Source organism: Panthera tigris, chromosome B4, assembly GCF_018350195.1.
Source record: "Panthera tigris isolate Pti1 chromosome B4, P.tigris_Pti1_mat1.1, whole genome shotgun sequence".
NCBI classification, from domain to species: Eukaryota; Metazoa; Chordata; class Mammalia; order Carnivora; family Felidae; genus Panthera; species Panthera tigris.
Window position 1 is genome coordinate 133,426,880 of NC_056666.1, and position 24,215 is coordinate 133,451,094.

The 24,215-nt window shown below is 45.3% G+C and overlaps 1 protein-coding gene and 1 pseudogene across 1 annotated transcript in view; both read left to right on the forward strand.

Moving 5' to 3' along the window:
- Positions 1 to 24,215, forward strand: part of ACO2 (aconitase 2) — a 55,536-nt gene that overhangs the window by 3,393 nt on the left and 27,928 nt on the right. The gene's annotated exons all lie outside the window — the stretch shown is intronic.
- On the forward strand, positions 8,847 to 9,584 carry LOC107179381 (annotated as a pseudogene).

A 24,215-nucleotide genomic window follows, 5' to 3' on the forward strand; every position in this document is an offset into this window, starting at 1 on the left:
TTTAGCAGAAGTTAAGTTCTCGATAAAGTGCTGTGTTAAGAAAAAAAAACCTTGGGGATTATGAAACAGGTCATTCTAAGTTATATGTCACTGTAGTATCGTCTTGGGTGTCCTGTCCTGTAGTCACCTGTTGATTTGAGTTGAGTAAATGGATGAATGATTGAATGGATGAGTAAACAAATTTCCAATCTCCAGTTTGGGCAGAAGGAATAGAGCAATCATCTTGCGAACTGGGAAGGCACACTGGACTTTTGAGCCAGCTGTGTCCAAAATGTTTATTGAACGTATGCCTAGACACTGGGAGTGTAATAGTGAACAAGAAGAGTGGAGCTTATATTGTACTTTTGGGGAGACAGAAAAAAAACAAGTAGACAAATAAAAAAATGTAGCTACTAAGTGCTCCCAGGAAGGCAAGTAGGATTGTGTGGTAGAGAGGGTAGGGGTGGGGATGTGACACGGCTTTAACTGGGGTAGTTGGGGAAGGCCCTCAGAAGAGGTGATATTTGAGCCAATACTTAGATGATAAGAAGGCAGCCCTTCAGTATTTTGGGAGGAGAGATTTCAAGTCTGAGCAGCATGTGCAAAGCACCTGATGTATATATGAACTTGGTGTGTTGATAAGAAATAAGGCGAGTGTTGGGGTCCCTTGCTGGCCTGTTGGTGGAGGGTGTGACTTTTGATCTCGGGCTTGTGGGCTTGAGCCTCACGTTGGGTGTAGAGATTACTTAAAAATAAAATCTTTTTTTTTTTTTTAATGTTTGTTTACTTTTGAGAGAGAGAGAGAGAGAGAGTGAGCGAGAAAGAGAGAGAGAGTGCATGTGCGTGGGGGAGGGGTGGAGAGAGAGAGAGACACAGAATCCGAAGCAGGCTCCAGGCTCTGAGCTGTCAGCATAGAACCCGATGTGGGGCTCAAACTCGCATATGGTGAGATCATGACCTGAGCTGAAGTCGGACGTTTAACTGACTGAGCCACCCATGCACCCCTAAAAATCTTAAAGAAAAAATAAGGCCAGTGTGGCTGAGGTGTTGAGAGGAGAGGAAGGTCATGTAGGCTTTGGTTTTACTCCTAAGTGGAATGAAAATCCGCTGGAAGGTTTTGTTCCCCCACGCTCCCCACCCCACACACACAAAGGTTTGAAGCCAGGGAGCGACAGGATCTGATTTATGGTTGAAGAAAGTCATTTGGATTGTTGAATGGGTGGTGGACCACAGAGGGACAAAGAGGAGGCAGGGAGACCAGTGCAGGCTGTTGGAATCATCCAGGGAGTGGTGATGGTGTCTGGGACTAGGGTTCTGGTAGTGGAGATATTTTGGAGGCAGATGGATTGGATGTAGCATGTGAGGGATAGGAATAATTAAGGATGACTCCTAGGTTTGTGGTCTAAGCACTTGAGGGTAGTTGAATTTGTTGGTCACGTGTTTGCATAGTCCTTGTAACATGGCTAAAGCTTGTTTACAAATTTTCGACCTTCCATCAGCTCTCAACAGTACCTGAATTTCACAGGTGAGGAAGCTGGATGGGGTCAAGTGTCTTGTCCAGGGTCCCTCACTTGAGTATGAGCGTCATTTCTGAAGTGAGCCCTGTTCTATTTCTGGCCTTTTTCTGGTGCCTCGTGTCTCCCGGAGGGCTATCTGGTTCATACTTCCAAGTGAGTGTTGATGCTTGAACCGCCTCTTTGTTGGCTCTAGCTTTCTTTGACTTGTTTTTCCCTGCACCTGTTTAGAAAGGTAGTGGTAGGCTTTGGGCCTTTGCGTATGAAAGGGGAGGGACCACATGGAGGCTACTGGCACTTTTTAAAAAGCCTTGCAAGGAATATCAGGAACCTGAGAGAGACTTCCTCTGTGACAGACTTATCTATCCTTATCTATCATATCTTCAGGCAGGGTTTCAGCCCTCTGTGGCCCTCAGGTTACACATCTGCAAAATGGGGCTATTGGGACCCCTGGATGGCTGAGTTAGTTAAGCGTCCAACTTTGGCTCAAGTCGTTATCTCATGGTTCGTGAGTTCGATCCCTACATCGTGCTCAGGCTTGCTACTGTCAGCGTAGAGCCCACCGCAGATCCTCTGTCCCCCTCTCTTTCTGCCCCTCCCCTGCTCACACTCTCTCTCAAAAATAAATAAACATTAAAAAAATGGGACTCTTAATAGCTACCCTCCCATTAAGAAGGGTCCAGAAGGCCAACTCTGATACACTGTAAAAATTTGTGAATAGTTTCTGTTGTCGTGGTAGGAATAGGCCCTTAATTTTTTTTTTTTTTTTAACTTGTCTTTATTTTTTAAGGAACAGGCCCTTTCTAACATTGAGGATAGGGGCAGAATTTTTCCTCATGTTATTTCTGAATGAACCTGTAGACTCTGTTCTTTATTTTGGGGGCCCTAAAAAGCATGGATAATGGTTTTCTTGGGTTCATTCTGCAAAATTTGGGTCAAAAGAAAGGACACCAATTTTGGAGCCTGGTCTAGAATTCCACCTTTGCTGTGAGACCATGGACAAGAAAATTAACATACTAGAGCCTCAGTTTCCTCATCTGTAAAATGGGCATAGTACCTTCTGCCTCTCAGGATAATTGTGAATATTAAGTAGGACTGTGTGTATGTTTACTTATTTTTTTGAGTTTACATCCAAATTAGCTAGCATGTAGTGCAGCAATGATTTCAGGAGTAGATTCCTTAATGCCCCTTACACATTTAGTCCATCCCCCTCCCACACCCTCTGTTCTCCATATTTATGAGTCTCTTATGCTTTGTCCTCCTCCCTGTTTTTGTATTATTTTTGTTTCCCTTCCCTTATGTTCATCTGTTTCGTCTCTTAAAGTCCTCATATGAGTGAAGTCATATATTTGTCTTTCTCTCACTAATTTCACTTAGCATAATACCCTCCAGTTCCATCCATGTAGTTGCAAATGGCAAGATTTCATTCTTTTTGATTGCCGAGTGATACTCCATCGTGTGTGTGTGTGTGTGTGTGTGTGTGTACACACACACACATATATACCATATCATCTTTTTTTTTTTAAATGTTCATTTTTTTTTAATTTTTTTTAACGTTTTTTAAATTTATTTTTGAGACAGAGAGGGACAGAACATGAACGGGGGAGGGTGAGAGAGGGAGACACAGAATCTGAAACAGGCCTCAGGCTCCGAGTGGTCAGCACAGAGCCCGACGTGGGGCTCGAACTCACGGACCGCGAGATCACGACCTGAGCTGAAGTCGGATGCTTAACCGACTGAGCCACCCAGGCGCCCCTTAAATGTTTATTTTTGAGAGACAGAGAAGGAGCGGGCCAGTGTCAGAAGGAGACGCAGAATCTGAAGCAGGCTTCAGGCTCCAAGCCGTCAGGTCAGAGCCTGATGTGGGGCTCGAACTGATGAACTAAGAGATCATGACCTGAGCCAAAGTCGGGTGCTTAACCAACTGATCCACTCAGGTGCCCCAAAATTAATTAATTAATTTGTTTTTGAGAGACAGAGACAGAGCTTGAGCCAGGGAGGTGCAGAGAGAGAGGGAGACATAAAATCGGAAACAGGCTCCAGGCTGTCAGCACAGAACCCGATGCGGGGCTCAAACTCACAAACCGTGCGATCATGACCTGAGCTGCAGTCGGATGCTTAACCAACTGAGCCACCCAGGCGCCCCTTACATCTTCTTTATCCATTCATCCATTGATGGACATTTGGGCTCTTTCCATACTCTGGCTATTGTTGATAGTGCTGCTATAAACATTGGGGTGTGTGTGTCCCTTCGAAATAGCACACCCGTATCCCTTGGATAAATACCTAGTAGTGCAATTGCTGGGTCGTAGGGTAGGTCTATTTTTAGATTTTTGAGGGACCTCCATACTGTTCTCCAGAGTGGCTGCACCAGCTTGCATTCCCACAAACAGTGCAAAAGAGATCCTCTTTCTCCGCATCCTCGCCAACATCTGTTGTTGCCCGAGTTGTGAATGTTAGCCATTCTGACAGGTGTGAGGTGGTATCTCATGGTGGTTTTGATTTGTATTTCCCTGATGATGAATGATGTGGAGCATACTTCATGTGCCGACTGGCCATCTGGATGTCTTCTTTGGAGAAGTGTCTATTCATGTCTTTTGCCCATTTCTTCACTGGATTATTTGTTTTCTGGGTGTTGAATTTGATAAGTTCTTTATAGATTTTGGATACTAACCCTTTATCTGACGTGTCATTTGCAAATCTTCTCCCATTCCGTCGGTTGCCTTTTAGTTTTGATGATTGTTTCCTTCGCTGTGCAGAAGCTTTTTATTTTGATGAGGTCCCAGTAGTTCATTTTTGCTTTTGTTTCCCTTGCCTCCAGAGACACGTTGAGTAAGAAGTTGCTGCCACCAAGACCAAAGAGGTTTTTGCCTGCCTTGTCCTCGAGGATTTTGATGGCTTCCTGTCTTACATTGAGGTCTTTCATCCATTTTGAGTTTGTTTTTGTGGATGGTGTAAGAAAGTGGTCCAGGTTCATTCTTCTGCATGTCGCTGTCCAGTTTTCCCAGCACCACTTGTTGAAGAGACTGTCTTTATTCCATTGGATGTTCTTTCCTGCTTTGTCAAAGATTAGCTGGCCATACGTTTATGGGTCCATTTCTGGGTTCTCCATTCTGTTCCATTGATCTGAGTGTCTTTTTGTGCCAGTGCCATACTGTCTTGATGATTGCAGCTTTGTAGTATAGCTTGAAGTCCGGGATTGTGATGCCTCCTGCTTTGGTTTTCTTTTTCAAGATTGCTTTGGCTATTCGGGGTCTTTTCTGGTTCCATACAAACTTTAGGATTATTTGTTCTAGCTCTGTGAAGAATACTGGTGTTATTTTGTTAGGGATTGCATTGAATATGTAGATTGCTTTGGGTAATATCGACATTTTAACAATATTTGTTCCTCCTATCCAGGAGCATGGAATCTTTTTCCGTTTTTTTGTGTCTTCTTCAATTTCTCTCATAAGCTTTCTATAGTTTTCAGTGTATAGATTTTCCACCTCTTTGGTTGGGTTTATTCCTAGGTATTTTATGGTTTTTTGGTACAGCTGTAAATGGGATCAATAGTAGGACTGTGTGTATAAAGTACCTAGTGCAGGGGGCGCCTGGGTGGCTCAGGTCATGATCTCACAGTTCATGGATTTGAGCCCTACATCGGGGTCGCTGCTGTCCGCACGGAGCCCATTTCTTATCTATGTCCCCCCTCTCTCTGCCCCTCCCCTGCTGGTTTGTCGTTTCTCTCAATAAATAAGTAAACTTGAAAAAAAAAAAAAAAAAGTAAATAGGGCAAATCTGGTGCCAGGTACGGATGCTTGGTGAAAGTTGGTCTCAGTCTCCAGCTCTTGAGATGGCTTATAGCCTCCATTGCCTTGGCATTTTTCCTGAGCTCTTACGTTTAAAAAAATACTGGCTGTAAGGAAACTGCTTGTTTCTCCCCTAATCTCCATGGAGTTCGGGTATGTAGTAGTTCCGGAAAACCTTTTGGTGCTTCTGTAAGAGTTGGGAGAAGAGGGGGCACCTGGGTGGCTCCGTCCGGTAAGCGTCCAACTTCGGCTCAGGTCATGATCTCATAGTTTGTGAGTTCGAGCCCTGCGTCGGGCTCTGTGCTGACAGCCTAGAGCCTGGAGCCTACTTCAGATTCTGTGTCTCTCCCTCTCTCTACGCCTCTCCTGCTCATACTCTGTGTCACTCTGTCTCTCAATAATAAATAAACGTTAAAAAAAAAATTAAAAAAGAGTTGGGAGAAGAGGCAGAAATGAATCTGTTGGCTTCCTGATTTTGTTCTCTAAATTGAAGGGCAACATTGGGAAAATGAGCTTTAGAATTGCACTTGTTGTATTTTTATCATCGAAGTCCAGGTCCTGGGGGAAGTTTGGCCTAGTGGGGAGTATTCCTGCTTCTGCCCTGCAGGGTCTGAGACAGCTTTGGGAGCTTCAGTTCTGGGGCCAGTTGTGCAAGGAACCAAAGAGGTCTCAGGAGCCCCCTTAACCCCTACACTTCAGTGCTGTGTAGTTGGGTTCCTTCACCTTCTGGACATTGGTGGTGGTGTTCTTTAAAAAAAAATTTTTTTTTAATGTTTATTTTTGAGAGAGAGATGCACAGAGTGAGCGGGGGGCGGGGGGAGGGGGGCAGAGAGAGAGGGAGGCACAGAATCCAAAGCATGCTCCAGGCTCTGCCTGAGCTGTCAGCACGGAGCTGGATGCAGGGCTTGAACCTACGAACTGCAAGATAATGACCTGAGCCGAAGATGGACACTCAACCGACTGAGCCACCAAGGCGCCCCCATGTTCTTACTGTTCACTGAGAGAGCTATAGAGCTGGTTTAAGACAAAGGCCCTGCCTGTGGACGAGCTTATATGCTGGTGAGGAAGAAGTCACTTAGCCTCAACACGCTGAAGCAAGGAGGGAAGGGGGGGTGTGGGCCATTGTGGAACTTGGGCGTCATGGGGGCGTGTTTAGTGTGCTCCACACTATCGCCGGTGTCACAGATCCCGGTCACTGAGCTAACTCTCATTTTACAACGACTGCCTCGTTTGCCTTCACAACACCCATAAGAAGCAGGTATCGTTAGCCTGTTTTCATGATGAAACTGAGAACCACAGAGGTTCAGTAGTTTGTCTGGCACGCAGCAGAGCCAGATTCTGAATGCACATTCGTTTGATTGCAGGACCCAGGGTTTTTACCACTCGACCAAACTTTGCCCAGAGCACTTCCCGGGGATAGGGAGTAGAAAGTAGATCTCTGTGGAGTAGGCTGGATATAGGGGACACAGTTCATTTGGGTCCCGCCCTATTTGGGGGCCTTCATTGCCTCCTGCCCCAAATACCAGCCAAACTTGAGAGGGAGAGGCTAGAGGTGAGAGTCCCACAGAGGCAGCTTTATTCCTTGACTGAGCTGTGGGTCGGCCTCACAGGCTGCCTATTGAGCTTGCAGAAGATGCCCTTCCTAAGTGTGTTAGTGCAGAGCTGTTGCCCCGGGGGCCAGAGTAGGGCTCAGGATTTGTATGCAGTTCACAATGTGCCTGGAGTCCCTGCCACTGACACCAGCAGCAAAGGACAAGTAAGCAGATGAGTGCAGCTATCAATTCCTTAAAGGAAAGTGTTGGAGCCCGTTTAGAGACTGTGATTTGGAGAGTCACAGCTCCCTGCCCCCTTCCCAAGCCTCTGAACGGGACTGCATCTCCTTTTGTGCCTGCCAGTTGCATAGCAACCAAGCTAGCTGATTGCCTCCTGGCGGGAGAAAACTGTTTAGCTCTGGATTCTTGGGAGAGGTGCCAGGCATCACCTCCCAGGGGTGGGAGAAATTTGTTAGAAGCAGCAGAGGTGTGGGAAGCTGCTGCTTCTTAGGAGGGTGCTGACTGACAGGCATTCCTGTGTAGCCCACTAGACAGAGCCTGCCTGAGGCTTCCCTGCCAGGAAGAGCTGGGCAGCTACAAGCTAACAGCTATGAGCCGGAAGGCTGCTGAGGGCCATGGTCAGAGGAACCAGGGGTCTTACTCTACCGAGACCTTGAAGTCCTCCTGGTGAGATGTGCTGCCGCACAAGGTAGTGTGTTTCCCTGCTGCTGGACAGGGCTTGCATAGGTTGGATAGGTCATGTTAGACATTCAAGGGCAGCATGAGTGGATAGATGAGAGCTTTTCAATCCCATTTCAGTTCTGCTATGTGCTGCCCTTGTGCTTGGGGCCTGCTCTCGGGCTCCTGGACTTCGTTTGCGAGCTAGGGACATGGTGGAAAACGGCACCCCATGGTGCTTTTTGTAATACACAGTGTGTTAGTAGCAGCATATCCTCCAAGGAGAACTGAGTAATAGCAACTTGCCTTTATTGAATGCCTGTCAGGAACCCAGCAACTGAGCTCTGTGCTTTTCATATATTTTTTCCTCAAAGAATGCGGTGTATTCGTAACTCTCCTCCCCATTCCAGTCCCCAAGGGCAAACACTGATAGGAATTTCGCGTTTATCATTCCAGACTTTTTTCTCTGCATTTGCAAAGCGGTACATTCTCTGTAATTGTCGCAAAATCCCACTCTTTTACCCCCATTTTACAGAACAGGAAACAGGCTCAAAGAGGTGAACAATCTTGTCCGAGGTCCCATAGCCAGGGGAGCTGCGATTCTAAGCCAGATCCATCCAGTTCCAGAGTGCATGCCCTTTTCTTTTACTTGGCATGGGTTGGAGTGTTTCCACAGGGGCACTCTGCAGGTCAGAATGGGGCTGGTGACTTCTTTGTCTCTCCCTGAAGCAGCTGCCTCAAGAGACCAGGCCTCCTCCAGGAGCCCAGCCTGTTTGCACAGCTCAGCCACTTCTCCTTGGCTTGCCCCACATTCTGGGGCTCACCAACCCGTGGTTCCCTGAGACAATGCTGGCATGTGCCATGCTTCACAGGATGGACAAAAGGTCAGACTGGCCCAACCAGGCTGGCCTCCTGTCCGAGAATGTCAGTCCTTTTGGTTTGGACTGTTTTCTGAATAGAAGTGGTTTTAAGGGAAGACTTCTGTCCTTTGGGAAGAGAGAGTAGCATGTCTGGCTTTGGCCAGATGGGAAAGCGAGAGTTCTGTGTGGGTGTGCGCATGACGTGCCACAAGGTGTGTCCCTTTTCCTCTGCTTGTCTCCACGAACGGGTGCTGCTGGCTCAGCACCTCTGCTAGAGGCACTCAAAACGTGAACTTGAAAGCACGATGAAGAGGCTTGTGTTCAAATTATGGCTCTGCCTTCGTCTCTTTCATGACCAAATATTTCTTGAACTCCTGTGTGTCAGACATTGTTCTAGGCTCTGAGTATACATGGCAACCTGACTAGACAACTTTTCCGTAACTCCGTGCACTTGCCTGCCCCTCCCTCTTTCCGCCATCTTTCCGTGCCACCATAATGGTGCGCATGAATGTCCTGGCAGATGCTCTCAAGAGCATTAACAATGCTGAAAAGAGGCAAACGCCAGGTTCTTGTTAGGCTATGCTCCAAAGTCGTCGCCCGATTTCTGACTGTGATGGTGAAGCATGGTTACATTGGCGAATTTGAAATCATCGATGATCACAGAGCTGGGAAAATTGTTGTGAACCTCACAGGCAGGTCAAACAAGTGTAGAGTGATCAGCCCCAGGTTTGATGTACAACTCAAAGATCTAGAAAAATGGCAGAATAATCTGCTCCCGTCCTGCCAGTTTGGTTTCATTGTACTGACAACCTCAGCTGACATCATGGACCATGAAAGCAAGACGAAAACACACAGGAGGGAAAATCCTGGGATTCTTTTTCCAGGGGTGTAATACAGTCATACAAATAAAATGCCTCACTGACTAGACAAGTTTTCTGCCTGCAGGGAGCTTACATTTTAGTGGAGTTTCTTTTTCATTTGTCGGAGTCTCCATTTTCTCATCTGTACAAGGGACAACCTGACTTGTCACAATCCCATTTGGCACAATTGTTGGGAAGGTGACATAAGATAGCCTTTGTGACCTTGCCTGGCACAGTTTTTTTCATTTCATTTCTTGCCAGGCTCCCCAGTGGGGTCTGCTGTGGGTATGTTTCCCCTTCAGAATTTGTTCTGGGGGCGCCTGGGTGGCTCAGTCGGTTAAGCGTCCGACTTCGGCTCAGGTCATGATCTCATTGCTCGTGAGTTGAAGCCCCACATCAGGCTCTGTGTTGACAGCTCAGAACCTGGAACCTGCTTCAGATTCCAGACTTCAGATTCAGTCTCTATCTCTCTGCCCCTCCCCTGCTCGTGCGCTCGCTCTCTCTCCCTCAAATATAAAATAAAACATCCAAAAAAAAAAAAAAAGAATTCTGTGTCAGTAGAGGTAAGATCAGCAGAGGCTCCCTTACTCCCTTGGAGCCCAAGAGATTTGCATCCCATCCAGTAAGGGAGGGGGCACTGCCAAGACCCAAGGAGCCAGACTCCACCGAAGGCACTCCGTCCGGTTCAGCAGTTGGGACTAAGAGCCCCCATCGAGGGCTGAGCGCAGCGGGCTGTTGGGCCAGAACAGAGGTTGAGACACCTTCTGTAGCACAGCGAGAAGAGCATGGGCTCTGTAGCTTCCCAGCCATGTGACCTTGGGCAGGCCACTTCTGTCTCTGGGCCTCTGGGCCTTCGGGGCAGTTAGAGAGGCTGAACTTTGTACAGCAAGGTTTAGCAGAGTAGCTGGAATGGAGCAGAGTGACAGCTAACAGCTATTTAATACTCCAGAACAGTTCTGTGGGCATCTGGCTACTATGGGAGACTTCCACCCCACTGTAAAATTAGGGAGTTGTTTGACAGCAGAGGAAATGCGGTGTGGATTCCTACAGCGTTGAAGACACGACTAGGGTTTTCAAAGATTGGAAAGGCTGAGGTGTGGAAGAGTGACCAGGCTCATTTGAGCTGGTTCCAAAGGGCAGGGCTAGGAAGTGAGGCCTGCTGAGTGTCAGACACTGGACCGGGTACTTTCCCACAGGTGCTCTCCTTAATCCTCACTGCGGCCTGGGAAGGTTATCCCCACTTAGAGATGGGATGTGTAGATGCTAAATACAGCCACACGAGGTTACGTAGCTTGTTGGGGGTGGAGTCGGGATTTGAGCCCAGGTCTCCAGTGCTGGAATCTGTGTTCTGATGTGATGCAGGCATGTTTCAGGTCAGTATAAGAAGCATTTGTTGTGGGGGGCGCCTGGGTGGCTCAGACGGTTTAAGCATCCAGCTCTTGATTTCGGCTCAGGTCATGATCTCCCGGTTTCGTGGGTATGAGCCCCACGTTAGCCTCTGTGCTGACAGTGCAGAGCCTGCTTGGGATATTCTGTCTGTCTGTCTGTCTGTCTCTCTCTCCCTCCCTCCCTCCCTCCCTCCCTCCCTCCCTCCCTCCCTCCCTCCTCCTCCTCCCTCCTCCTGCCTCCCCTCCCCATGCTCTCTGTCTCTCTCAAAATAAGTAAATTTTTAAAAAAATATTTAAAAAAAAAAAAGGCGTTTGTTGTGGTTGGGAAGTATTAGAAGTATCCAGTAGTGGAATAGGCTTTCTGGAAGAAAATGAGCTGCTTGGCCCCATCCTATTGAATTAGTGGCCTGGGGAGGTTGCTGAAGAGATGTTTCTGCTCAGTCCTGCTCTAGGCTCCTTTGTTCCAGAGGAAGCAGAGGTGAGTAAGGGCTTAGTGAAAGTATCTCTTCTAGATAAGGGCTTGGTGTTTACCCATGAGAATTTCACAAGGCCTGGGACTTGGGTTCCAGGTGTGGGAAACAATTTTTCTATTTCTTGGTTGTTGTGATATTTGAGTTGGGTGGCCTTATGGGTGATCTCGGGAATGTCTGTGGGTCCTAGGGCCAGGTTGAACTGAGCATTGAGTATGTTTTACTTTTGGGCTTAGGAAATAAAAGCAAAATTCTAGTAGGTTATTATGTTTTTTTTTAATAAATTTTTTTAGTGTTTATTTTTGAGCGAGCGAGAGACAGAGTGGGAGCAGGGGAGGGACAGAGAGAGAGGGAGACACAGAATCCGAAGCCAGGCTCCAGGCTCTGAGCTGTCAGCACAGAGCCCGATGCGGGCTCGAACTCCCAAGCCATGGGATCATGACCTGAGCTGAAGTCAGATGCTTAACTGATTGAGCTGCCCAGGTGCCCCTATTATGTTTTTTTTATATGCCATAAACCATAATCGTTCTTCAAATAATACTGATCCAGACTACTTTTTCCCCAACCTCAGTAGTCAGCAAGTTGCAGTACTTGCTAATATCTGCTTTTAAGGTGAAGTTAATTTCTTAACTTTTTTTCTTGTTTATGGAGGTAATTACTCATTTTAGGAAAGTTGGAAAATACAGAGGTATGAAGAATATCAGGGGTGCCTGGGTGGCTCAGTTGGTTGAGCATACAACTTTTGATTTCGGCCTAGGTCATGATCCTGTGGGATTGAACCCTGTGGTGGGCTCTGTGCTGAGTGTGGAGCCTGCTTGTGATTGTCTCCCTCCCTCCCTCCCTCTGTCTCTGTCTCTCTCTCTCAAAATAAACATTTTTTTTTTTTTAATTTTAAAAATGGTCTTTGTATAGAAACCTCAGCCATGATACCTGTTTGGTGTGGGTATAATGGGTGCTATGGTGCCAGTGACTTGGGGGGTGGTGGTTAGATTTGGCATGGAGCAGGTGTTTGCTGCCTCTCTCAGACTCACTGAGTATTAAATACCACTGAGTACCTGGTGTCAGACCAGGGAGTCTGGTGGGAGGAGTGGTGGTAGGTATCCCTGGGTGGGCTTCAGGGAGTCTAAAATCATGTATTAGGTTTTTTCTAAATTTTCTCCATGAAGTATGTCCTGCTCTTTGAACTGGCTGGAAAAACCCTGGTAAATGCTATTTGAAAAACAAAAACCAAAAACCAAAATCTGCTTGTAGCATTTTACCTAAGAGTTGGCATTTGGGGGGAGCCCATCCATGTCCTCCCCAACCTCACATAATGCTGCACCTGTTACCCCCTTTTTCCACACAAGGAAATTGGGCTCAAAGGTGAAGCCTGTCTGAGGTCACGCAGCCAGTAAATGGTAGAGCTGGGCTTTGGAGCTAGATCTAGGTTTTCCATTGTGTGGCGTTGCCTCTTGTAAACCAAAGGTTGCGATTCAAATTTTAGCATAGGGAACCTCACCCAGCCTGACCTTCCACCATTTCCTGCTTTGTCTTTTGCATCTTACCGTTTGGAGTACTTAGTAGCTTTTACACACTTCACTTGAGATTCCATGTCTTTTCCATACTGTCTGTCCTCTGAATGCCTTGCAAAGTCTTCTTTATCCTCCTCAGCCCCACTCAGTGAAACTTTGCCTGGCATCCCAGAGTTAATTGCTCCCTCTGCAGCACTCCTGCCTCTGGTTTGTGCTTCCTTGTTAGCATAGATGACAGTTGGTTGCATTTATGTGCTGGACTTGGTCAGACTAATATATATTAGCTTAGGGACTGTCTTACTCTTCTTGGTGTCTGTGTCCTGTTGCTTGGCACAGCATAAGTGCTCAAGTGTTAAAATGCATCCAGATCTCAAAAAAAAGGAAAACAAAAAACGCATACGGACTTCTTTCCTGAATAGTCTTCACAGCAGCTCGTTTAGAGGCCTCCCATCTAGTGTTCCAGGGGGATCACAAGGTGTTGTAGCAAGACTCAGATGAGCTGTGGTTCAAGGTTGCTAGGGTGCTTTTCTCCTACCCCTACAAGTTCCCTCATGATTCCGGATTCCCTTTTACCTCTTCCCCTTATTTTATGCCATTTCCGCTGCACTTTGCTCCGGCCAAGCTGTCTTTCTCTGTCTTTCAGTTACAGGTGTTTTCCCGCCGTGGGGCCTTTGCACATGCTGTTCTGGGCCTGCGAGTTTGCTAGGACTCCCTCTCCTAAACCCCATTTGATTTGCCTGGCGAACTCCTGTAATGTTTCATTTCTCAGATTAAAATATCACTTTCTTGGGAGAAGCCATTCTCTCAGTCTAGCTTAGGTTCTCCACCTTTCTACTGTTTCAGCTGATTAATTTCATAGCACCTCTCTGACATAGCTGCTTATATTGTCCCTTGAGTGATTACTTGGTATCTGTCTTCTCCACCAAACTGTAAACTCAACATGGGCAGGGACTATGCCAATCATTAATTCAGACAGCACTGCACAAGTTCTGGGGCTTGATAAATATTTGTTTCATGAAGCAGTAACACCTTCGTTTAAATTAGGGAAGTAGTATGGTGGAAAAAGCTTGACTTGAGGCTTAAGTGGCTTGAGTTCTCCTAACTGCTGTTGACTAGGCATGTGTGACCTTGGGCTTTCATTTCTTCATCTGCCAAATGAAGAAAAAATACTTGGTGATCTGGGCTCACCTGGGGTTCATCTGATAATCTGTGATTCTAGATGAACTGTTTAATTAGCCGAGTTCGGGAGGGGGGGAGGGGGGCTTGGATAAGAATCCAGCTGCCTACTTGACATCTCCACCCAAGTGTCCTCACCCTCAAGCCTGCTCTCCCTGTCGCCTTCCCTGTTCAGTGCACAGCAGTGCCATTCTTTAAGTGGCTCGGGCCCAGAACCTCAGTGATATTCTTGACTCTTCTCTCACACTCCTTGGCCGGTTTGTCGGCATATCTTATTGTTACTACCTACAGAATATATCCAGACTCCAACCCCTTCTCACTGCCTCTGCCACTCTTACTCTGGTCCAAATCACCATCATCTTTTTTTTTTCATTATTTTTTTTTAGTGTTTATTTTGAGAGAGAGCGAGACGGAGTGCGCGCATGCTTAACGTGGGGCTCAAACTCCCAACCCTGAGATCAAGAGTCACATGCTCTACCAACTGAGCCAGCCAGGCGCCCCAGAGTTCTTTTCAAGGGATATTCCATTGTATGTGTGCATCACAGTTTCTTTATCTGTTCATCCATTGGTGGACACTTGGGTTCCTTCTGTATTTTGGCTGTTGTGAACAATGCTGTTCTCAGTATAGGTGTACAAATACCTCTCCTTGCTGTTCTTTGAACACAACAGTTGCCACCTCACTTTAGAGGATCCTTAGATTTTCTGTCTGGAATGCTCTTTCAGTCTGTAGGTTGGCTTGTACCTTTTGTCAGGTCATTGTTCACTGTCATTTTCTCAATGGAAGCCTTTCTCAGCTATCCTATAAAAAATTTTTTTTTAATGTTTATTATTTTTGAGAGAGGGAGGGCTGGGTAGGGGCCGTGAGAGGGAGACAGGGGATCCAAAGCTGGCTCTGTGCTGGAAGCAGAGAGCCTGATGCAGGGCTTGAACCCACAAACCGTGAGATCATGACCTGAGCCGAAGTCCAGAGTCCGGTGCTTAACCGATTGAGTCATCCAGGCACCCACCAACTATCCTATTTTATTTATTTATTTATTAAAAAAAATTTTTTTTTAATGTTTGCTTTTGAGAGAGAGAGGAGAGGTGAGAGAGAAAGAGAGAAGGAGACAAAGAATTTGAAGCAGGCTCCAGGCTCTGAGCTGTTAACACAGAGCCCGATGTGGGGCCCAAACTCACGGACTGCGAGATCATGACCTGAGTCGAAGTTGGATGCTCAACTGACTGAGCCACCCAGGCGCCCCCCAACTATCCTATTTTAAACTGCACCTTCCCCCCGCCACCTTGGCTCTTTTCTCCTTGCTCCTGCTTCATTATCTTTCATGATACTTATCAACGTCTGATTGAGGTTTTACTTTTTTTTTTTTTTCCCTCTTTCTCTCACTCTGTCTTCCTCTAAGTCCCAAGAGGATCATTTTGTTCATTGCTGTATCCCAATGCCTAGAGTAGTGCCTGGCACCCAGAGTCATTCAGTAACTACTTGACGGATAGACAGATGCATGAATAGATGAATAAGGTTTGGTGGTAGGAGGGAGCGAGGACAGAGAGAATGGCAGTGAAGACCGATATTTTTCCCCGGTCAGCAGTGCTCATCACTTCTCAAATTTGGCTGCTACTGAGATTCTAAGGGTAAAATTAAAATCCCAGCTATTTCTTCTTTGTATCTTCTTTAGTGACTGTACCTGCCCCTCATTGACAATTGTGTTCTGGAAAAGTTGTATGCTAGCACCAGAATGTGCACACAGAATTGAGGGGATCAACATGGGGTGGCAGGTGTTGAATTTCTCCAAGTAAGGATACTGAAACAACACCTCCGTTGTTTGCATGCCACACAAATCATTGTCCCCTGTCAGCTTCCTTCCTCCTTCCTGCCTGCCTGCCTGCCTTCCTTCATCAGCGTCATTTCTTAAAAAGAAAGGGCCTTTTTAACACTAATGTTAAGTATAGGAAGGCATGGTTCAGAACAGAAGATGTGTTTTAAATTTAATAAATTTGGGGGGTGCCTGGGTGGCTCAGTCAGCTAAGTGTCTGACTTTGGCTCAGGTCATGATCTCATGGCTTGTGAGTTCGAGCCCTGCATCGGGCTCTCTGCTGTCAGTGCAGAGTCTGCTTTGGTTCCTGTCTCCCTCTCTCTGCCCCTCCCCAGCTCATGCTTTCTGTCTCAGAAATAAATAAAAACATCAAAAAAATTAGTAGATTTGACTTAAAAAAAAAACCAACTTGCTTTGTTGTCTTCATTTTTCCCATTTTCCTGGAGGATAGCTGTGTGGAGAGAGGCACCAAGTGGTCAGGCTGAGGTTTGGGTGCCTCTGGCACCTCAGACTGAATGCTGCAGAGAGCCTGATAATGCTCTGCAAAGGCCTAGGGCAATTGTGAGCAATTCCTTCCTTACGGCTGTTTGGCTCTGACATTTGTAACTCATTTTTTAAAATTGGAAGTTCTCTATGGCACAAAAACAGACACTCAGATCAGTGGAACAGAATGGAGAACCCAGAAATGGACCCACAAACATATGGCCAGCTAATCTTTGACAAAGCAGGAAAGAACATCCAATGGAATGAAGACAGTCTCTTCAGCAAGTGGTGCTGGGAAAACTGGACAGCGACATGCAGAAGAATGAACCTGGACCAGTTTCTTAACACCATACACAAAAGTAAACTCAAAATGGATGAAAGACCTCAATGTAAGACAGGAAGCCATCAAAATCCTCGAGGAAAAAGCAGGCAAAAACCTCTTTCATCTTGCCCGCAGCAACTTCTTACTCAACATGTCTCCGGAGGCAAGGGAAACAAAAGCAAAAATGAACTACTGGGACCTCATCAAAATAAAAAGCTTCTGCACAGCGAAGGAAACAATCATCAAAACTAAAAGGCAACCGACGGAATGGGAGAAGATTTGCAAATGACACGTCAGATAAAGGGTTAGTATCCAAAATCTATAAAGAACTTATCAAATTCAACACCCAGAAAACAAATAATCCAGTGAAGAAATGGGCAAAAGACATGAATAGACACTTCTCCAAAGTAGACATCCAGATGGCCAGCCGGCACATGAAAGTATGCTCCACATCACTCATCATCAGGGAAATACAAATCAAAACCACCATGAGATACCACCTCACACCTGTCAGAATGGCTAACATTCACAACTCGGACAACAACAGATGTTGGCGAGGATGCGGAGAAAGAGGATCTCTTTTGCACTGTTTGTGGGAATGCAAGCTGGTGCAGCCACTCTGGAAAACAGTATGGAGGCTCCTCAAAAATCTAAAAATAGACCTACCCTACGACCCAGCAATTGCACTACTAGGTATTTATCCAAGGGATACAGGTGTGCTGTTTTGAAGGGACACATGCACCCCAATGTTTATAGTAGCACTATCAACAATTGCCAGAGTATGGAAAGAGCCCAAATGTCCATCGATGGATGAATGGATAAAGAAGATGTGGTATGTGTATATATATATATATATATATATATATATATATATATATATATATATACACACACACAATGGAGTATTACTCAGCAATCAAAAAGAATGCAGTCTTGCCATTTGCAACTACGTGGATGGAACTAGAGCGTATTGTGCTAAGTGAAATTAGAGAAAGACAAGTATCATATGACTTCACTCATGAGGACTTCAAGACACAGAACTGATGAACAGGAGGGAAGGGTAACAAAAATAATACAAAAACAGGGAGGGGGACAAAACATAAGAGACTCTTAAATATGGAGAACAAACAGAGGGTTACTAGAGGGGTTGTGGGAGGGGGGATGGGCTAAATGGGTCAGGGGCATTAAGGAATCTACTGAAATCGTTGCACTATATGCTAACTAATTTGGATGTGAATTCAGAAAATAAAATTAAAAAAGAAATTGGAAGTTCTCTAAGGTATTGTCTAAATTGCCTATTCTGACATGTTACCCAATCATGAAATTAATGGGGTGCAACTTGCCTTAGAGAAAAGACAATCTAGGGCCATCTGGGTGGCTCAGTTGGTTAAGCGTCTGACTCTTGGTTTTGGCTCAGGTCACAATCTCATGGTTCTGTGAGTTCTGGCCCCACATTGGGCTCTTCACTAACGGTGCAGAGCCTGCTTGGGTTTCTCGCTCTCTCTCTCTCTCAAAATAAGTACATAAACTTAAGAGAAAAAAAAAAGACCATCTAGTGTGCTAAAGGAAAAAAAGCCAGATACAAAGAGTTGCCTATTGGATGATTATATGAACTATCTAGAATAGACAAATCTATAGAAATAGCATATTAGTGGTTGCCAGAGCCTGGGGCAAGACGAGTAAAGGGAATAAGGAGCAACTGCTGAGTGGGTGTGGGGTTTGCTTTGGGGTGATGAGAAAGTTTCGGACCAGAGAGTGCTGGTCCGAATTGGCTGTGCCAATTCACATGTGCTGAATTGGCCACTTTAATAGGGTGGAAAATTTTATGTGTATTTTACCACAGTATAAATAATAGTAGAATAAAAAGCATTAGGGGCACCTGGCTGAGTTAGTAGACCATGTGACTCTTGATCACAGGTCGTGAGTTTGAGCCCCACATTGGGCGTGGAGTCTACTTAAATTAAAAAAAATATACATATGCGTGTATCGCACGTGGCAAGTATTGCTTAGTGAAACTTTGTTTTAGTTACACCACCCTGGCAGTATCTGTGGGCTGGATCACAACATAAAATGTATTGTGCGGGTGTGTGTTCTCAAAATGTGAAAGGCCCCTCTCTAAGGCTCCTTTTAGCTCAGAACATCCTATGGCCAATATTTGGAAGTTGCTGAGACTGTCCTGAGAGGGCTATACAAGGATATGATGGACTTTGAATAACTTCCTCCTTCCATGGTGGCTCTCCACAAATGCCATGTGATTTTGAGTGAGCCATTCTCTCTGGCTTTTACATTTGTAGCCAGTTGTTTTGTTTTGTTTTTTGTTTAAAAATTTTTTTTTAACATTTATTTATTTTTGAGACAGAGAGAGAGCATGAACAGGGGAGGGTCAGAGAAAGAGGGAGACACAGAATCTGAAACAGGCTCCAGGCTCTGAGCTGTCAGCACAGAGCCCGACGCGGGGCTCGAACCCACGGACCACGAGATCATGACCTGAGCCAGAGTTGGACGCTTAACCGACTGAGCCACCCAGGCGCCCCTGTTTTTTGTTTTTTAACTTGAACTTAAACATGATCTTGGAGAAGGTCTTGGCCTCCTTTTCTCTTGACCATTCCTATATCCATGCTTTAGCTGCACCTTGGACCTAATGTCTACAATAGCAACTTTAGTACACTTTTTGTTTTCGTGTCTGTCTTATCCCTCCAGATTGTGATCCTGACTGTAGGGACAGCATGGTGGTGGGCTAGAGTTTAGCTAAGCTTTCATCAGGTGCGTTGTGGCAAATGGGACACAGATGTGCAGGCATCATGACCCCCCCCCCCCCTCCGTTGTTTGTTAAATGAAGTAGTCTAGACAGGGATTATTCTATTTTCTGAGTATTTTAAAATAGGAAGAGTAAGCAGTTTGGCCAGTCAGGGGGCTAATAAGAAGCAGGTAGTGTTGTGAATCTAGTGCGCCCTCTGTGGCATCACACTGGGGTGCATTTTACGTGTGCATATATGCATAGCACTGTGTCCTCGCCTGTGTGTAAACGAAGGCAAAGGCCATGGCTAATTCAGAAAAGCCTAAGCTCAGGGAGTTTTCTTCCCTGGTGCAGATAAATCTGTTCTGACATTGCTACATTTTCCTCCGGTCCTTTGGGGAATACACAAGTTTATCTGAGAGCCTGTTTGCTGGGGAGGAATATTTATAGACTCTCTGAGCTGGAAAGAACTGGAGGACATCTAGTCCAGTGGTTTCCAGACGTAGACGTATCAAGAGTGACCTGGCAGTCTTTACCGATGCTTAGGCTCCATTCCAGGTGGTTCTGGTTGAGAGGTCTGGGCGGTAGGGCCTAGAAGCTGAGTGTTTATGAAACCTCTCAGGTGGTTTTGATGCAGCTGGAATGATCCACTTCTCCCATGTCGTAGAAATGGGAAGGGGCGCCCAGAAAGGCTGGATTACTTTACTATAAGGGTACCTAGTGACTGAGCTGGGAGGCCAGATCTGTGGACTCCCATGCCCTAAATGTTCCCTCTTGTCACATGGGGGCTTTCACTGTTGAATCTGCGCATGGGGAAGTGGCCCATGGGGTACACATACCCTGGCTCTTTGGGTGTCTGAGTGTGCTGTCTTCACCAGAATGTTGGATTGCAAAATTGGCGTTCAAGGACAAAAATACAGTGACACTAGGGGACTCCAGCTCTCTCTACACCAGCTGAAAACAGCTTGCTGTCAACTCTTTTAGACCACACATCACCTTAATACAAATTAGGGGAATTATAGGAGAAAATGATTTTCCATCTTAACCCGTTTTCTTAAAGTTCATCTAATTTCTTTGAGAGAGAGTGGGCATCTGCCTGTCGTGGAGGGCCAGAGAGAGAGGAGAGAGAGGATCCTAAGCAGGCTCCGTGCTGACAGCGTGGAGCCCTACATGGGGGCTTGATCCCACGAACCTCGAGATTGTGACCTGAGCTGAACTCAAGAGTCAGATGCTTAACTGACAGAGCCACCCAGGCACCCCTTAACCCAAACATTTTCTGTGATGTTAGTGTATTTCCTTTTGGTCTGTGAACATTCGTTTTATAGCATTGTAGTCAGTGTGTATGTAACTTATAACCTGCTTTTTCACATATTATTATAGACAATTTCCTATTGTTATTTGGTGCTTAAAACCATCATTCCTACTGAGTGGAAATTATACATGTTAAGTTGCTTTCAGTTTTAGCAGCTATAAGTAGTAATGCACTGAACTATTTGATGCATATAGTATCATTTTCATATTTAGAATTCTTTCTCAAGGATAAAATTTCAGATATGGAATTGCTGGGTCAGAGGATATGGATGTTCCTGTGGGTTTCGTATTGACAAGCTGCTTTACCGAAAGATCAATTTCCTTTTACTCCACAGCAAGGAATCTGCAAGAATGTTTATCTTTGGTTTTGAGCATTTAATTTTTTTTTAACGTTTATTCTTTTTTTGAGAGACAGAGATAGAGCGCGAGTGGGGGAGGGCCAGAGAGAGAGGGAGACACAGAATCCAAAGCAGGCTCCAGGCTCTGAGATGTCAGCACAGAGCCTGATGCGGGGCTGGAACCCACCAACTACGAGGTCGTGACCTGAGCTGAAGTTGGACACTTAACTGACTGAGCCACCAGGCGCCCCCCCCGCCACCTTTTTTTTTAAGTAAGCCCTACCCCTAACCTGGGGCTCGAACTCATGACCCCATAATTAAGCATCACATGCTCCATTGACTGAGCCAGCCAGGCACTTCGACAAGAATTCTTCATAGGTGATGCTTTCCCATCAGGGGCATGAGTGCCAGGTAGTCTTGCTGTTGGTGATGCTAAGTTTGATCTGTGGCTTAAGATAATGGTGGTAACCAGGGGCGCCTGGGCGGCTCAGTTGATTAACCATCAAACCGCAGCTCAGGTCATGATCTCACGGTTTGTGAGTTCAAGCCCCGGGTTGGGCTCTGTGCTGACAGCTCAGAGCCTGGAGCCTGCTTCAGATTCTGTGTCTCCTTCTCTCTTTACCCCTCCACTGCTCACACTGTCTCTCTCACCAAAATAAATAAAAACATTAAAAAAAAAGAAAGAAAAAGATAATGGTGGTAACCAGGTCCCTCTAGTAGAAAGATGTATTTTTTTCCATTTTCCTTATTAATGATAAATTCCTGTAAATTAACTTGCTGAAAGGGAGAGTTTGCACCATTGGGGAGGAAAAACCAAACAAACCCAGAGCACTGTTGGTTGTCAAATTGCCAGTAAATGATTGTGCTCTACCACTCCACAGCCACCATGCTTTCTGCACATATCTTGTTCGTTCTTTTTTCCTGGTTACAAAAGGAACTCTTATATATCCTGTAACATTTAAAAGTTACAGAAATACTTGGCGTAGAAAGTAAACGTGTCCAAAATTCTAATCCCTAGAGATAACTGCTATGCACAGTTAATCCCTGTCATTTCATTTTTAAATATATTTATACATTTACATGTGTGAACTATTATTATATAGAAATAAGCTCATAATGCTATCTGACTACTTACTGTTTTCACTGAATGTGCCACGGAAGTTTTTCTCCTCCAGTAATGTTAGATCTACCCTCTTTTTTTTTTTTTTTAATTATGGTAAAATATATGTAACATGTTGACATTTTAACCATTTTTCAGTGTTCAATTCAGTGGCATTAATTGCATTAACAGTGTTGTGGGACCACCACCTCTTTCTAATTTTTTTTTAAGTTTTCATTTATTTAAGTAATCTCTACACCTACCATGGGGCTTGAATTCAAGCATCTGAGATCAAGAGTCAGATGTTCTTTCATCTAAGCCTGCCTTTTAAAAAATTTTTATATATTTTTTAATGTTTATTTTTGAGAGACAGAGCACAAGCATGGAAGGGGCAGAGAGAGGGAGACACAGAATCTGAAGCAGGCTCCAGGCTCTGAGCTGTCAGCACAGAGCCCAACACAGGGGCTCGAACCCACCAACCGTGAGATTATAACCTGAGCCAAAGTCAGATGCTGAACCCACTGAGCCACCCAGGCGCCCCTGAGCCAGTCTTGTTTTTTTTTTTTTTTAATGTTTATTTACTTTTTAAATGTTTATTTTAGAGACAGAGTGCAAGCGGGAAAGGGGCAGAGAGAGAAGGCAACACAGAATCCAAAGCAGACTCCAGACTCCAAGCTGTCAGCACAGAGCCCAACGCGGGGCTTGAACTCATGAACCGCGAGACCATGACCTGAGCCAAAGTCAGGTGTTCAACTAAGCCACCCAGGTGCCCCCTGAGCAGACCTTTTTAAACAGCTGTAAGATGGCATTCCTTGGTGGATGAGCCAGAATTTATTCAGTCACTGCCCTATTTTTTGGACAATAGGGTTGTTCTCTTAAAAACAGTGCTGCAGAGAACGTCCTTGCCTGTGTCAGTGCTTGTTTATGTGAACATTTTTGTGAGCCAGCTTCCTGGAAGCAGGAAAGCTGGTTAGAGTGTACAAACATTTTACATTTTAATAGGTATTGCCTAATTGTCTTTCAAAAATGTTGAACCTGTTTATACTGTAACCAAAAGCATCTGAGACTGGTAAATTATTGATTTGTTAACTGTTTGCTCTCACAAAGTTAACCCAACCTGCTCTTTATTTACCCCTCCTCAATACAGAAGGGCTAGTTGGTCAAGCAGAGGCAACATTCGTTGGTTTCATTGATAATTTATGTAGCACCTCCTATGTATCAGACCCTAGTGTTCAGGAATGGGGAATTTATTATGAATAGACACAATCCCTCCTTAGTGGAACTGCCAAACTAGTGGAGACAGATACCATTTCACAAATGAATGTCAAGAAGTAGTAAGTGGGCATAAATAATAGGCAGCTTTGGCTGGGCTGGGAGTTCAGGAAGAATTCCTTGTTTATTTGGAACTTTGAAGGATCAATGGGAGTGACCTAGACAAAGAGCAGATTGGGAATGAGGGTAGGCAGAGAACCTTCTGAGCAGAATAAACAGCATGTGCAAAGGCCCTGTGGCTGGTACGTTTAGAAGTTTTACTACCCAGCGAAGTTCAACATGTTTGGTACCTCTGAGGAAGGCAAATTTTGAATTATTGAGAGACCAAATAGATGATATCCCACTGCCAGGACCCCATAAGCAGGAAGGATTTCAGAGGGATGAAATGCTTTCCTAGATAAATTCTAACAAATTGCAAGTCCCCTGAAGGAGAGAAGGAAGAGCTGCACCTAAAGACATCAGCTTAGATTTTTAGAATAAGTTGGTCACAGTTTGAGGGCAAAAAACAAGGAGAAATTCTACCACCACTGGGATAAATCAGAAGAGGATCTGGAATGCTAAAGGCCCAGATGAGCTAAGTCTTCTGAAAAATGTTCATCAACGAAAAGAGTCTTTAAAGCTGTGTTTGTAGTAAGCAAGAGACCCGTTGCTTCTGCCAGTGTCCAAAGAAGGAACACAACGTGGCATCTAATCTCTTCTGTCTCCTCTACGAAGGAAAATAATACGTGAATCATGTATTATGTGATTACGTGCATTATGTGAACAGGCTCTGTGCCAAGAACTTGATGTAGATTATTTTATTTCATAATAACACTGTGAAGTTTTATTTTCTCTCTGGAGAAACTAAGGCTTGAGAAGGCTAAAGAACTTGTCCAGGGCCGTAGCTGCGTAGTGGTGGTGCAGGGTTGGGCAATCTGAGTACAGAACTTCAGTCCGAACAAACCATCACACCACGCCACCTTCAGTGAGAACGGGTGGGCTATGAGAGGCAAGAGAGTAGCAGAATCCAGGGGAACTGACCCCTCTCGAAAAGAGAGACCTCAAGTTGCGTCCCGGATTCGCTGCTTGCCACTTAGCAGTATGTGACTT